The sequence below is a fragment of the Bos indicus x Bos taurus genome, chromosome 23 (assembly GCF_003369695.1).
Source record: "Bos indicus x Bos taurus breed Angus x Brahman F1 hybrid chromosome 23, Bos_hybrid_MaternalHap_v2.0, whole genome shotgun sequence".
Classification (NCBI taxonomy): Eukaryota; Metazoa; Chordata; class Mammalia; order Artiodactyla; family Bovidae; genus Bos; species Bos indicus x Bos taurus.
In genome coordinates this window covers 36980831-36994942 of record NC_040098.1, presented here as the reverse complement: position 1 = coordinate 36994942, position 14112 = coordinate 36980831, and the positions used below count along the sequence as shown (strand labels likewise).

At 36.4% G+C, this 14112-nt stretch overlaps 1 long non-coding RNA gene across 1 annotated transcript in view; it reads left to right on the top strand.

The window, feature by feature from the left end:
• LOC113881407 overlaps positions 1-14112 on the top strand; it is a 527961-nt gene that overhangs the window by 474081 nt on the left and 39768 nt on the right. Inside the window, exon 9 of the long non-coding RNA XR_003508031.1 lies at positions 9596-9745. This is a non-coding gene — a long non-coding RNA (uncharacterized LOC113881407). The remainder of the gene's footprint in view (positions 1-9595; positions 9746-14112) is intronic.

Below are 14112 nucleotides of genomic sequence, written 5' to 3'. Positions count from 1 at the left end.
CTCGTAAGCTAAGGTAGCACAATTTCAGGAGTGGAAATGTAATCTCAGTGGAATTCTCATCCTGCAAGTTGATGTATATACTGGCAGGTATATTTAGAACATGGTTCATTGAAATATTTAAGGAAAATCAAAGGGCACTGACCAACCTAAAAATCTTTCTTTTCTCCCAATAATTATCATGTTGTTTTCTGTTTTGGCCCACTTCGTACCATATGAATGCAGATTAATGATACTTAGGAAATGTTTGCATCTCCCAAGCTAATCCATAAATAACACCAGTAATAATAAATACTGAAATTCATCCTAGTGTTTATTATGTACTAAGTGCTCTATCAGGGTCTTTAATCCTCCCAACAATTATGTGAGGCATTAACCTTGTTTGACTGATGAAGAAGCTAAGAGAGAAATTAAGTGCCTTTGTCCTGATGTCACATTTCTACAGAGTGAGGGGGGTCCGTGTTCTTTCCACCCTTTTCTTCTACCTTCCCATCTAAGGAGAGCAAAAACAAGAATGAATATTTTCTCCAGCTTATTATGCCTAAACAGCATCCATGCAGATTCTCAGCCCCAGGAATAACAGGGGGAAAGAATCGTTTTTTGTTTTTTTTTTTAAAGTCCCTTTTGTTCTATCTTCTCAGGCAGTGTTCTCATTATACCTTGAGAATGTCTGGTTGTTGCCAACAGCTTGAGGTGAAGCATCCGCTCACCCTTCCCTCCCCTTGCCCTGAGAGAATTAGCGTCCAGCAACAACAAAGCCCTGTGGTACACTGTAAGAAGCTTTCTGGGAAAGGACCGTTACGTCTCTTGTTTTTGAGATCTGCCCACTGATAGGACGGGGTACTATGCACTGATTCTGTAGCCCAAAGGTTTGATGAGTAGACACAGAGAAAGAAAACTAAATGTGGCACTCACATGATTTAATCGAAATCTAATACTTCAGTGATTCTTTATTTTTCCTTCATTAGAGAAACCCTCTGCTCTTGCTTCTGATCCTTTCTTTGGCTGAACTTCTGCTGTATCACCCGCCTATTTTTTAATTCAACCTATATTCTATCAGACGGTATTCCCAGCTTCCTTTTATCACCATGGTGACACCATACGCTTATGCCTTTATTAAAAATTTATCTTAAATAGATCTTCTAGGAACTAGTCTTTTAGGCAGTGACAGTTTTTCAGTTTCAAATCCACCATAATGTCCAGATACTGGGAATTTGTGTGCAAATATTATTCCACTATTACTATAAAGGGAAATAAAGCAAAATGTTTAAAATTAGATAGCTACTATTCCTGCTGGATGCTTATGCATGGAAAAAGACATTTTATATGCATTCCATTCTTACTTTCCAAGTGCACTTGGCACACAGTCTTTTTAAAGAAGAACTTTATGTAACCTTGAATTAGCTTATATGATCATCTACATTTGGTCAATTTTTAACTTTTAAACTTAATGTCAACTTTCCAGAAATATGTCCTATGAGAAAAATCAGAAATGCTGATGAAGATTAACAAGCATATAAACAGCTTAAAATTACTTCTATATCCAGTAATGAGAGAAGAAATAATAATATAATAATTTATACTTTGATATAGTATGAACTGGTATGGTACAGTATCATATTATTGCTATACTACAAATTGCTCAACTGTAGTAATGACTGAATAATAAGCATTTCCTAAGAAAGATATTGCAAATAATTTTAGTAATGAAGAAAGGATTATAATGCAGTAATTGAGAATATACTAAATTTATTTGTGACACTGCTTTTGTCTTTATAGCTATGTCTATACCTCTTTAGTTAATTAAACATCTTTAGTTATATGTCTATTTATAAAATTGAAAAAATGGCAAATACTAATAATGGCTATACCTAGTTGATGAGTTTATGGGTGGTTTTTATCTTTTTAAAGCTTTTCTCTGTTTTCTGTAGTTTTTTTTTTCATGAACAGGAAATACTTTTGAAATCAGAAAGAAAAAAGTGAATATTTAAATATGAAATTAAATTAATTTAATTCTACCTGGATTGTAGTAATATGATTAAGAGGTCCTTGGGATTTTGCATATTTTTCTTGTATTTAAAGAGTTTACTGTTACAGAAACTACTCTTAACCTGATACTTTTGTTTTAAAAGAGGATTTCAAAACAGTTATTCCAAATGAAGGACAGAGACTATTGTCTTCACCACAGATAATGAAAAATGAGTTACAAGGAGATAGGAACAAAATCAGGGGCCATTGTCCCCAGTGTGTATAAATTAAATAGCTATGTTTCCAAAAGGTCATATCTGGAGTTTGCAGATGGGCTTGACAAAAGAAAAGATTGCCTGAATATTTTTCATTGTACTTAAACAAAAATGTTTAAGCAAAATGTAAAAAGATGGTTTTCATAAAGAATATGATTAATGGGTGTTTTACGAGGAAAATACTCAGAGGATGGTGCTGGATACTAAGAAAAAAGCACAGGATTTGATCACAGCAAACACGGGATTCTCGATTTAACTGCCTTTACCAAGATGTGGATAAATAATTTCATCTTTCTTAGCCTCCATTTCTTCACTTATAATATAGAAGCAATCTAAAATCCCTTAGAGTTGAGAGTGTGCTTTATTCTACTGTTTTACATATCCTTGTGGCAGAGATCAAGTTATGGGAGTTTATATTTCTGAAACTTGGGTCAAGGTCCTGGCTGATCCTCAACAAGAACAACTGTGTGGGCATCTCTTGTGTTGTTGTTCTCACCAACTAAATGAAGCCAAGCAACAAGGAAAGTAAGTCCAGGCACACAAAATCTCCTCTTGGTTTCCACGAAAACAGTGCTTTTTCGTTTGGAACAGTCTTTCCACATGTGGAAGTGCTTCATCTTTCATAAAGTGCTTAATGTAAACTTGTGACTAGAAACAGCAAACAGTGATAATAGCTGTTCTCTTTTATGAATCCAAGTGTCTGTTAAATATATCTAACATGTACTTGTGTATGTGAATGTGTGTATTAAAAAGACACTTAAGTAATTGATAATAATAGATAATGTATTAGTTTTTTAAAACAGCTTTATTGAAGTATAATTGATATGCAACAAATGGTACATATTTTAAGCATACAAGTTGCTGTTCTGATGTGTGTATGTGTGTGTGGTGTATGCCCTCACCAAAACCCATAACATCACCCCCAAAAGTTTCCTTGTCTCTTTTTGTAATTTCTCCACAAACTCATATGTGGTATGAAGGGTAGGTCAGAAGTTTTTTTTAAGGTTTCCATTTTTTATCATTGTGTATATCCAGTTCTTCCAGCACTATTGAAAAACTTCCCTTTCTTCCCCTTGCAACTGTTAAAAGTAAATTGCCCACATATGTTTTGGGGGTATTTTGATTTATTTATTAATATTTGGCCATGCCACTAGCAAGATCTTAGTTCTCCACCCAGGGATTGAACTCTGGCCAAGGCAGTGAAAGAACCGAGTCCTAGCCATTAGACCACCAGGGAGCTCCCGTGGGTTTATTTTTGAAGTAACTATTTTGTTTCACTGATACAGTTCTTTGTTTGCTAATACCACACAGTCTGGATTGCTGCAGTTTTATAATGAGTCTTGAATTTAGCTAATAAAATTTTAGGTGTTTTGAATTTTCATATGAATCTTAGAATTAGCTTGTCAATTTCTCCAAGAAAACCTGCTGAGATTTTTATTGGGACTGCATTGAATCTCTCAATCGATTTATAGAGAATTACTATCTTAAATTGTCTTTCCTGATTTATGATCACAGTATATCACTTCATTTACTTAGGTTTTTAAAATTTTCTCTCTGCAGAGTTCTGTAGTTTTCATTATATAGGCCAAGTACACATTTTGTCATGTTTATACTTTAATATTTTGTATTTTTGACACTGATGCAAATGATATTGATTCAATTTCAACTGATTATTCATTACTAAGCTATAAAAATACTCTTAATATTTAAGTATTGATCTAGGATCTCATGACTGTGTTACACTCAATTTTTAGTTTTAGTAGATTTGGGGAGTAGATTCCATAAGGTTTTCTTTGTGGGTGATTGTGTCATTTGCAAATATTGACATTTTACATTCTTTGTTTCCAATCTGGATGGTTTTCATTTTGTTTTTCTTGTCTTATTACATTGACTTAGCACTTCAGTAAAATAATGAGTAGATGTGGTAAAAACAGACATCATTTCTTTGTTCAAGATTTTAACAGAAAAAGCACTTAGTATTCTACCACTAAGTAGGATATTACTGAACTGAGGATATTAAGTGTACATTTTTGTAGATGTCCATTATCTTGTTGAAAAAGTTTCCTTTTGAGAAATGCTACTTTCCTGAAAGTTTTTTTTTTTTTTTTTAATTAGGGATGGATTTGGATTTTGCTAAAAAATTTTTCCATCTATTTATAATTGTGTGTGGGTGTGTGTTTAAATCAGCTAAAGCTTCCCTGGTGGTTCAGTCAGTAGAGTCTGCCTGCAATGCAAGAGACTCGGGTTGGATTGCTGGGTCTGGAAGATCTCCTGGAGAAGAGAATGGCCACCCACTCTAGTATTCTTGCCTGGAGAATTCCATGGACAGAGGAACCTGATGGGCTACACGGGATCACAAAGAGTTGGATACAACTGAGTGACTTACACGTCACTTTACATGGTGAATGATATTGACCGATTTTCAGTGTGAAACCAGACTGGTATTCCTGGGATAAATCTCATTTGGTTATAATGCATTATATTTTTAAAATTATATATCACTGGATTTGATTTGCTAATTTTTTTTTTTTTTTGCACCTGTGTTCATGAGGGATGCTGCTCTGTAGTTATTTTTCTTGTGTTTGTAGAATGAACTGGGAAGTACTACCTTCTCTTCACCTAGTGGTGGTGGCTCAAATGGTAAAGAATCCTGCTGCCAATGTAGAAGACGGAGGAGATGCAGGTTTGATCCCTGGGTCAGGAATATCCCCTGGTAGAGGAAATGGCAACCTATTCCAGTATTCTTGGCTGAAAATGCCATGGACAGAGGAGCCTCGTGGGCTGTATAGTCCATGAAGTTGAGCACTTGATAAGAATAATACCTTCAAATTTCTAGAAGTTGTGTAGAATTTCTTTCTTTCTTCAGGGTTTGATTGAATTGACCAATAAAATGACAGGTGGTAACTAGGCTTATCATCATAATCATTTTATAATGTATGATAATATCAAATATAAAAAATAACTACTGTGTTGTATACCAGACATTAATATAATATTATATGTTAGTTATAAATTAGTAAAGAAAGAATTGACCAATAAAGCCATCTGTGTGCGGAGTCACTCAGTCATGCCTGACTCTTTGTGACCCCATGGACTGTAGCCCACCAGGCTCCTTTGTCCATGGGGATTCTCCAGATAAGAATACTGGAGTGGTTTCCATGTCCTTCTCCGGGGGATATTCCCAACCCAGCGATCAAACCCAGGTCTCCCACACTGCAGGTGGATTCTTTACCATCTGAGCCACCAGGGAAGCCCCAAAAGCCATCTGTACATAGAGATTTTTTGGTGGGAAGATTTCAAATTACAAATGCAACTTCTTAACAAATAGTGTTAGATTATCTGTATCCTCTTGAGTAAGCTTTAGTAGTTTATGTCTTTGAAGGAATTCGTCATTTTCATCTAGTTGTCAGATTTATAGGCATAAAGTTTACAACATTCCTTTATTAGCTATTTTAGTTATCAGTTTATTACCTCTCAGCTCCAGATCCACTCTTTACCTGCTCTGTGATCTGTTGTCTAGTTGGTAAATCATTACCGACTCTTTTGCTACCCCGTGAACTGCAGTCCACCAGGCTCCTGTGTCCATGGGATTTTCCAGGCAAGAATACTGGAGTCAGTTGTCGTTTCCTTCTCTAAGGGATCTTCCTGACCCAGAGATCAAACCTGCGTCTCCTGAAATTCTCGACCCCTGAGCCCACCTGGGAAGCCCCTGCTCTGTTATAATGGAGCTTTAAGCATGTCTCCCTTGCAGCGAGCAGGATAATATGCTTTGTCAGTAGAAGGTACTAGAGAGCATTACAGAGGAGGGACTTGTCTTCCTTCTTTCTGGTGGGAGTCAGTGTTCTATGTATATTCTCAAGTTTTTGCAGTTAGGGCTTTTGAGCAAAAAACATTGGCACCTGGGTTGAAGGATGACTGAATAGAACCATGAAGATAAAGGCATCTGGAGAGAGACACATAATTGATCTCTGCAGACCCATTTGTTTATATTTGTTTGTGTTACAGGGTGGTAATGTCGAGGGGAGAGGATGGAATCCTTAGAGAGCATTTGCTTATATTCTGGAGCAAAGGTTTCTCTAAAGAGGAGCATGGCAGGTGTGCCAATAGTCCTCTGTAAGCTCTGAGTTTCATAATGTTGGAGTGCCCATCCCGTGGTGCAAAACCCATTTTAATGCCTAGGGTACATGGGCTCTGCCACATCACACCCTATTCTCATTGGCAACAATTCCCACATGTGGCAAGAGAATGTGTGACATTCTCCTGCATCCCCCTGTGGGAGAACTGAGTCATGAGGAAGGGACACACACTGCTGTGTATGTGAAAGTACTGTTCCCTGAAAGAGCGATTTTATGTAAATGCATATGCATTTATGCATGCACGTACACACATATCTACGTCTATACCTGTGACAAGCTTACTCGTTAGTTTATGGATCTCATTGCACATCTTTCCAGTTTCAGGCTTAGTTCCAGCCTTGCTGCTGTGCTGCCACTTCTTCGCCCCAGCTGCATGGCTGTCAGCAGGGCACTGACACATCCCGAGCGCTCAGTCCCTCCGTGAGCTCACCGCCCTGGCCACTGCACTCACTGTGGCCCCGCTGACTCGGACACCATGTGCTCCAGGTGTTGCTCTGTCCTTCTGGTCAACAGACTTCCCATACTCCAGTCCTCTGCACAATATCCCACGGCCCTGACCCATCTGCACCCTGTCGGACTGTTTCTCGCAGTCCTCCTGACACTGACACTGTTACTCCTGGCTGATACCACACCACAGCGAGTGTGCTCCAGTCACCTTGACTCCTTCTGTGCTGTGTGGTTTCACCTGCAGCTGGGAGAGGTTTTTAATTTACCTTTTTTTTTCCCTGCACCTGTGGACCAGTTCAGGTTTAGCCAATGCAGTGAACTTCCCTGTTATGTGGTGGGCTGCAAGACCAACTTTTCTAATAAGGTCTTAATTCAACCTTGAGAAGGGCACCCCTTCCAATTGCATTCCTCTTTGAGTACTCTCCCTCAAGTTTATATTATTCTTTAGAGCTTTGTTTATATCTTTATTATTACTCTTCATTATAGTTCACTATTTTATGGGCTTTCCTGGTGGCTCAGACCGTAAAGAATAGGCCTTCAATGCAGGAGACCCGGGTTCAATCCCTCTGTTGGGAAGATCACCTGGAGAAGGGAACAGCTACCCACTCCAGTATTCTTGCCTGGAGAATTCCACGGACAGAGGAGCCTGGCAGGCTGCAGTCTGTGGGGTCACAAAGAGTCCGACAGGACTGACCAACACACACACACGCACATTCCTTTTTATAGTTAATGCAGACTTTACTGATAGAAGACTCATGAAATCAGTTGTATCATGCCATGCATTCATACAACATAGAGTGACCTCTTGCACTATAGGGGGGAGAACTCACAAACTCACTAGTTAAGTATTCTTTATATCAAAACTTCTCTGCTCAAATCATCATGTATTTTATGTTGCCTGATAAGATTCTGACTGATACATTACTTAAGAGAACAAATTTGTATTCAGTATACAGTAAACTGCACATATTTAAACTGTACAATTTGCTGTTTGGTGTGTGTGTATACCTATAATATACTATCAGGATAATCAGTGTATATGTTACCTCTAGATGTTTCTTTATGTAAAATATTATTTTGGTACCTTGGGATCAGTTTATGGGATTCATGGTCACTTTCATGCGTAGTTAAATCACTGCTGGTCATCCTGGTTTAGGAATGATTTCTGGAATGATTTCTGCTGACAGTTACTTTCACTAGCATCTGGATAGGAAGGATCAGGATCAAATGAACATATCCTGAGGTGGTGAGGATGGTCTAGTGGAGAAGTATGGACTAATGGAGCATGTGGCTAATGGAGAAGAAATAAGGTTTACATTAAATAAATATTTAGATTTAGGACTTTGGCTGTTAACTCACATGAACAAGGCTTGAGAGAGTTTTTCCAAGTTATCAACAAAACTTCTATTTCAGTTTGCTAATAATGCATCAAGAAGCTAAAAATCATTGAAAAACTATCAGTAGTGAAAGAAAATAAATTTTGGCTAACTATGCTCAAGGAGACTGAATTAGTTATTTAGCATCTTTGCAAAAGGGACAAAGAGGTTGAAGCTAAAAATGTAGGCATAACTTATTGTAGAGGTGGGTCTGTTAGGTTATGAATAGAAATGTTTGCTCTCCTTTGGTTTATAATGTTTGCGGTATGTCAGTTTTTCTATGTTGAAATCTGTTGCCATTTATTTTTATCCCAAATAAATATTCAATCTTATATCCATAATTTGGTTTTATCCTTATAGTGGAATCTCCCGAAAATGCTTGGAGTCCCACAACCTGGATTTGCCTATGTCTCCAGCACAGTTTTTCCTTAAACATGTGAAAATATACATAAAACACTGACTCTCACCAGGAAGTAGGAAAAGACAAGTCCCTCCTTTGTAATATCCTCCAGTACCTTCTGTTCACAAAGCTAATGATCATGCTTGCTGCTAAGGAGAAATAATTAAAGCTCCATTCTCAGAGAGTGGGCAAAGAAGAGTGGATTTGGAATTGACAGCCAATAAATTGCCCAGTGTATGGAGGTTTTTTTATGGTAACAGAGACTCTGTAGGGATTTTGAAAATATTGATGATGATGATGGTGATGACAACAATGGCAGTGATTGATGGAGGTGGTAGTGATAATTAATGGCTATTTCATTTATTCTTACAGACTAAGCTAAACCCCCTAACTACTTTTCCAGATTTTTCCAGCATATCAGTATTTCTTTTTCATTCTCAAATTTGTACCACCTACAGTTTAAACTTCATCTTGGTCTATCCTACTAAAGATTGAGAACACTTGGTCAGCATTTATCATCTATTTCTTTAGGTGGTCAGTGTCTGTTGATAATTTGTCAACCCCAAATCAGAGCACACAGTTTTTTCTAGTTTATATATTTCTAATATGATATAACACGGTGTTTGATGCCTTATACAAGTATCCAGCTAATTTGTATTTATTTTTATACTTAAGTAATTGCTTTTATTGTAAAAAAAAAAAAAGACAATTGAGTGTATATTTTGAGTAAATAAATTTCACATGCAAATAGAAGTATATGAAAATTGTACTGGAAAATCAAGGACAGTTTAGAAATGCTCTTGTGTAACATGCCTTAAGAATGATTCAACGTAGCATAAAGAAAATTATAACTATTTTTTTATTATATTTTATTTACTTCTGTGGCAAACGTGTTGGTTTTCAGATGTATATATTTTGCTTTTATTCTTCATGTTTATCTTCCTAGTTTGAATCAATGGCTTTCCTTCCTTTCTTAGTTTGTCATTTTTTTCACAGGTTGCTCAAGACAAAGAGCTCTTTGATAATGGGTAGGACAAAGGGTTAAAGGATGGTTTAGAACTAATTCAAGAAAGAACAATCCGATCCCACTTGGAGAAGGACAGAGACACTGAATCAGATGGGGCCGGGGAGCCTGGGGAGGAAATTGTGAGTACTTGCTCTTGATTGAGTATCATTATCCTCCTGTGGTCTAGGAAGATGATTGTTATAATTAGCAACAAATGTCTTGGGCAACTATAATTTACCTTTCCCTGTAACGACTGATGGTTTACCTTTTTCAGTGCTTTCTTTTGCCTACCCACCATGCCCTTCTCCCTACCCTTCCATAACAATCAAATGCAGAATATTATATATTTGTCTTATAGTGTTGGATCTCAGTGTATATTAACAGTGATAATGTGACTATTAATTGAATGAAAAAGCCATTCAATAACCAGTCACCCCACTTTGGGGCTCTCTTAAAATTTCTACAGGGGGAAACTAGAAACCACAGGATCACATAGTAAGCATGCCGGAGACACCTTACAGATACCTTAGGACTATTTCTTATTAATCCTTTTTCTAAGTGTAGTATTACATTTAGAAAGGAATATTATTTACTGTATTGCATAGTGTCTTTTAAGTGAATTTTCATATTCTTTAGATTTTATTTATAGTGTACTTTTTAATCTCATTTGAATTTATTGCAGTAATTCAGTAGAAGTACATGTAACTCAAGTTGAGTTTTAAAAATAGAATGTAAACACAATGCTTTATAAAACATCATAGAATTAATTGTGAAGAGTATTTAACTAGTATATACCTGTACTAGTTATTTGTTACATGATAATCACAATTGTTGACCTGCCTTTAAATGAAAGTAGCTCAAGTCCTCTTTTTAAAGTGTCCCATTATTTTGGAATTTGCACTAAATCTATATAAATAGGTCCCTTTGCAGATTTTAAATAACATAGAATATCATATTAAGAATAGTAATTAAGTGAAAAAAAGTCATTGAAATAAATAACTGATAAATCATCTGGCAAAGATGAATATTCCTAAAACTGAGGAGAGTTGAGAATAATATAATGATATGTTTTTATCATTATCATATGTGTAGCTGCTGCTCTGACATTTCTGTCTTTTACTACCACAGTTTTAGAATGGTCAGCATTTCTCATCTGCGAGTCTACTCTGTATCCTCATGACTTGAATTAATTCTGTGTCTTCCCTGAGACTGTTCTAGAATGCCATTGACACGTTCTTTTAACCATATATGCTGGCCTTTGCTCAGTGTTCATTCTCTATAGCATCTCTGTAGATGTTCATGTTGTAGATCACAGTGAGTTTTCCTGAAACAATGGCCTTTGTGGCTTTGATTCTGGGTTGTCTTCTGTCATCTGGGCTGCTCCTTTTTTCACTATTTTTGTCCACTCCCCTAAATGCACTTATTTTGCTCATTGCTAGAACACTTGCTCTTTTCCCCCTCCTTTGGGAAATATTTTCTTAAATCTCATTTCTCTGAGGACAAAACTTTGAAAACGAACATTTTTCCATCTCTGGACTTGTTTTCTTGACTATCCTCGAGTCAAGGAAAGTGAGAATAAGATTAAGTAATTTTTTTGGTTAAGATCATAAAACTATCTAGTTAGACACCTAAAACTATGGAATTAATTTGAAAGATGAATCGTCTGTTAGTAAAACCAAAACAAAACTGGAGTTTGATTTTTTAGTTTTTGCTCTCTTTTGAAAGGCAGCTTTTTTAATAATTATTTTATTTTTTTTACTCTTTGTTTATTTGTAAAGGTGGTCCTTGTGTTGTTGCATAGCTTTTTGCTAAAGGTTAATAACATATGTACTATATCCAACAGTCTTCAAGTAATTAATTCAGGTCCTAAGCAAAAGGTGCATAGTTTTTGAGACGATGGGAAAATTCAGTTGCTGTTTATACTCAAAGTTATATTAATGGCACTGGAGCAAGTCCATTATTTTAACACCATTTGCCAATTTTGCTGACAGTGATTACAGTAAAATATGACAGTAAATTTTATTTTTAAAGGGCTTTTAAGCTGTATACTTAGAGTGCCTGTATCTCAAATGACATTCAAGGTGTCCCTTCCTTTGTATGTGGTTGATAATTTCACTTTCCCAGGCCTGTATTTGCATAAGGTTCATTCTACTGACTACTGGGATCACAAAGACCAAATTTACTGCTTGTGTTCAAGTTATCCTAGGACTACCCGAAAAAGTCTTTATTTTTTTAAAACCATGTTGTTCTTGTATAAGCTTAGGATTTAACACAAACAAGCAATGAGGAAAATGTAGAAAACTTCGGTGTCAATGTCCTAAACTAGAGCACAAATTTTTGTGTACTAGATAAAATGTGATAGAAGGCAATGCACCTGATTTTTTATATACGATTATGGAATTAGTCTCATCTTAAAATCATACCGAAGAATTGATGCTTTTGAACTGTGGTGTTGGAGAAGACTCTCGAGAGTCCCTTGGACTGCAAGGAAATCCAGCCAGTCCATTCTGAAGGAGATCAGCCCTGGGATTTCTTTGGAAGGAATGATGCTTAAGCTGAAACTCCAGTACTTTGGCCACCTCATGCGAAGAGTTGACTCATTGGAAAAGACTCTGATGCTGGGAGGGATTGGGGGCAGGAGGAGAAGGGGATGACAGAGGATGAGATGGCTGGATGGCATCACTGACTTGATGGACGTGAGTCTGAGTGAACTCCGGGAGTTGGTGATGGACAGGGAGGCCTGGTGTGCTGCGATTCATGGGGTCGCAAAGAGTCAGACATGACTGAGCAACTGAACTGAACTGAAAATCATACCTGGCTGTTCTTGTTACCATGAAAAAAAGCAAAGAATATTTTGCTGCCTAAAGCTTGGTTTTACTAATGAAATTATTTCTATGCCACCTCTTATCTGTTAGAAGGCCTAAAGAGACCCCACAGTTGCTTCTTAGAAGTTCAAGCATATTGGTTAAACAGGTTAATTTTCTCTCCCAGTTTAATTCTGTTCATTTGCATTTGCTTTTTATTCTCTACCAATTTCTGTCTTTTCCAAAATGTTTGTATAGTGATTGTTCAGCACATTTTTAATTTGAACGACAGTTTCACCCAAATTTTTTTCTCTTGTTACCTCATCTTCTGAATTGAAAATATCTACATATCTGCATATGTCATTCAACATACTTGAAAACTGTATTTGACAGTAAAGAAAATGGTATATCAAGTGTTTGATGGAAGTAAAAAATAAAATCTTAAAGTGATAGAGCATATGTAACGAGACAAAACCATTATATGTTATTCAATATTTCTTATAAAAACATTGAAATAGAAAATTGATGCTGCTATCAACACTTAAAAATATGGCTATATTGGAAATTTGGGGATTGAAATTTAAGGAATTTGTTTGAATATTTTTATTTAAACTATTCCTGTTAAACTTTTGTGAAATCTTCTATTCACACTCTTCCTATTCAAACTGTGAGTTAAATTGGAGTACTTGAGTTACAAAATATTGTAAGACTTTTAAAAAAATCAGCATATTCATATTTTTGTTAAATTCATCCTACTGTGTTCTGGTGACTGCCAAAACATTTAATAAGATTATGACAAATCTATTGAGCATTTTGAAACGTATGTAATAGTTGAATAAAATTACTTCTGCATGATATAGTGTAAAATAATGAAGATATTAAAAGTAAATACTTTCACAAATGATTCATATTCTATAACAAATGATTTAGGAAGTCCCATAACATGAGACTAATTTATATGTGTACTAACATTTTTGAATTTAGTTCCAATCACAATTAGACTTTTCACAAATAGTTTTAGATAAAACAACAGTAGCAGCAGCCCCCCTCCTTCTCCCTCAAAACTCTCAACACCTTAAGAGAAATCAATTTAATTTTACTTTTAAACTTCTAAGGATATTTGGGAATGATGCCCACATCAGTAATTCTGTTCCAAACTAATAATAAAGAAGTCCATTTTGGGGCTTGTCTGGTAGCTCAGCTGGTAAAGAATCCACCTGCAATGCAGGAGACCCCAGTTTGATTCCTGGGTTGAAAAGATCCCTTGAGAAGTGATAGGCTCCCCACGCCAGTATTCTTGGGCTTCCCTGGTGGTTCAGACAGTGAATAATCTCCCTGCAATGCCGCACACCTGGGTTTGATCCTTGGGTTGGGAAGGTTCCCTGGAGGAGGGCATAGCAACCCACTTCAGTATTCTTGCCTGGAGAATCCCCATGGATAGAGGAGCCTGGTGGGCTGCAGTTCATGGGGTTGCAAACAGTCAGACATGACTGAGCAACTAAGCACATGGCTTATTTATTTTCTCCTCTTCCAAATGTTAGACTAATTATATGGTTAAATATGGTTTAGTCATCTGATTAAAAATGTACACCAGCTTTATTTTCTTTTTTTTCCAATAAAACCGGTATTCAATCCCGTATTTTTCCTGAAGACGAAACAGGTTTTGACAAGTCCATTATACTACTGTAGACTTAAAGGAGACT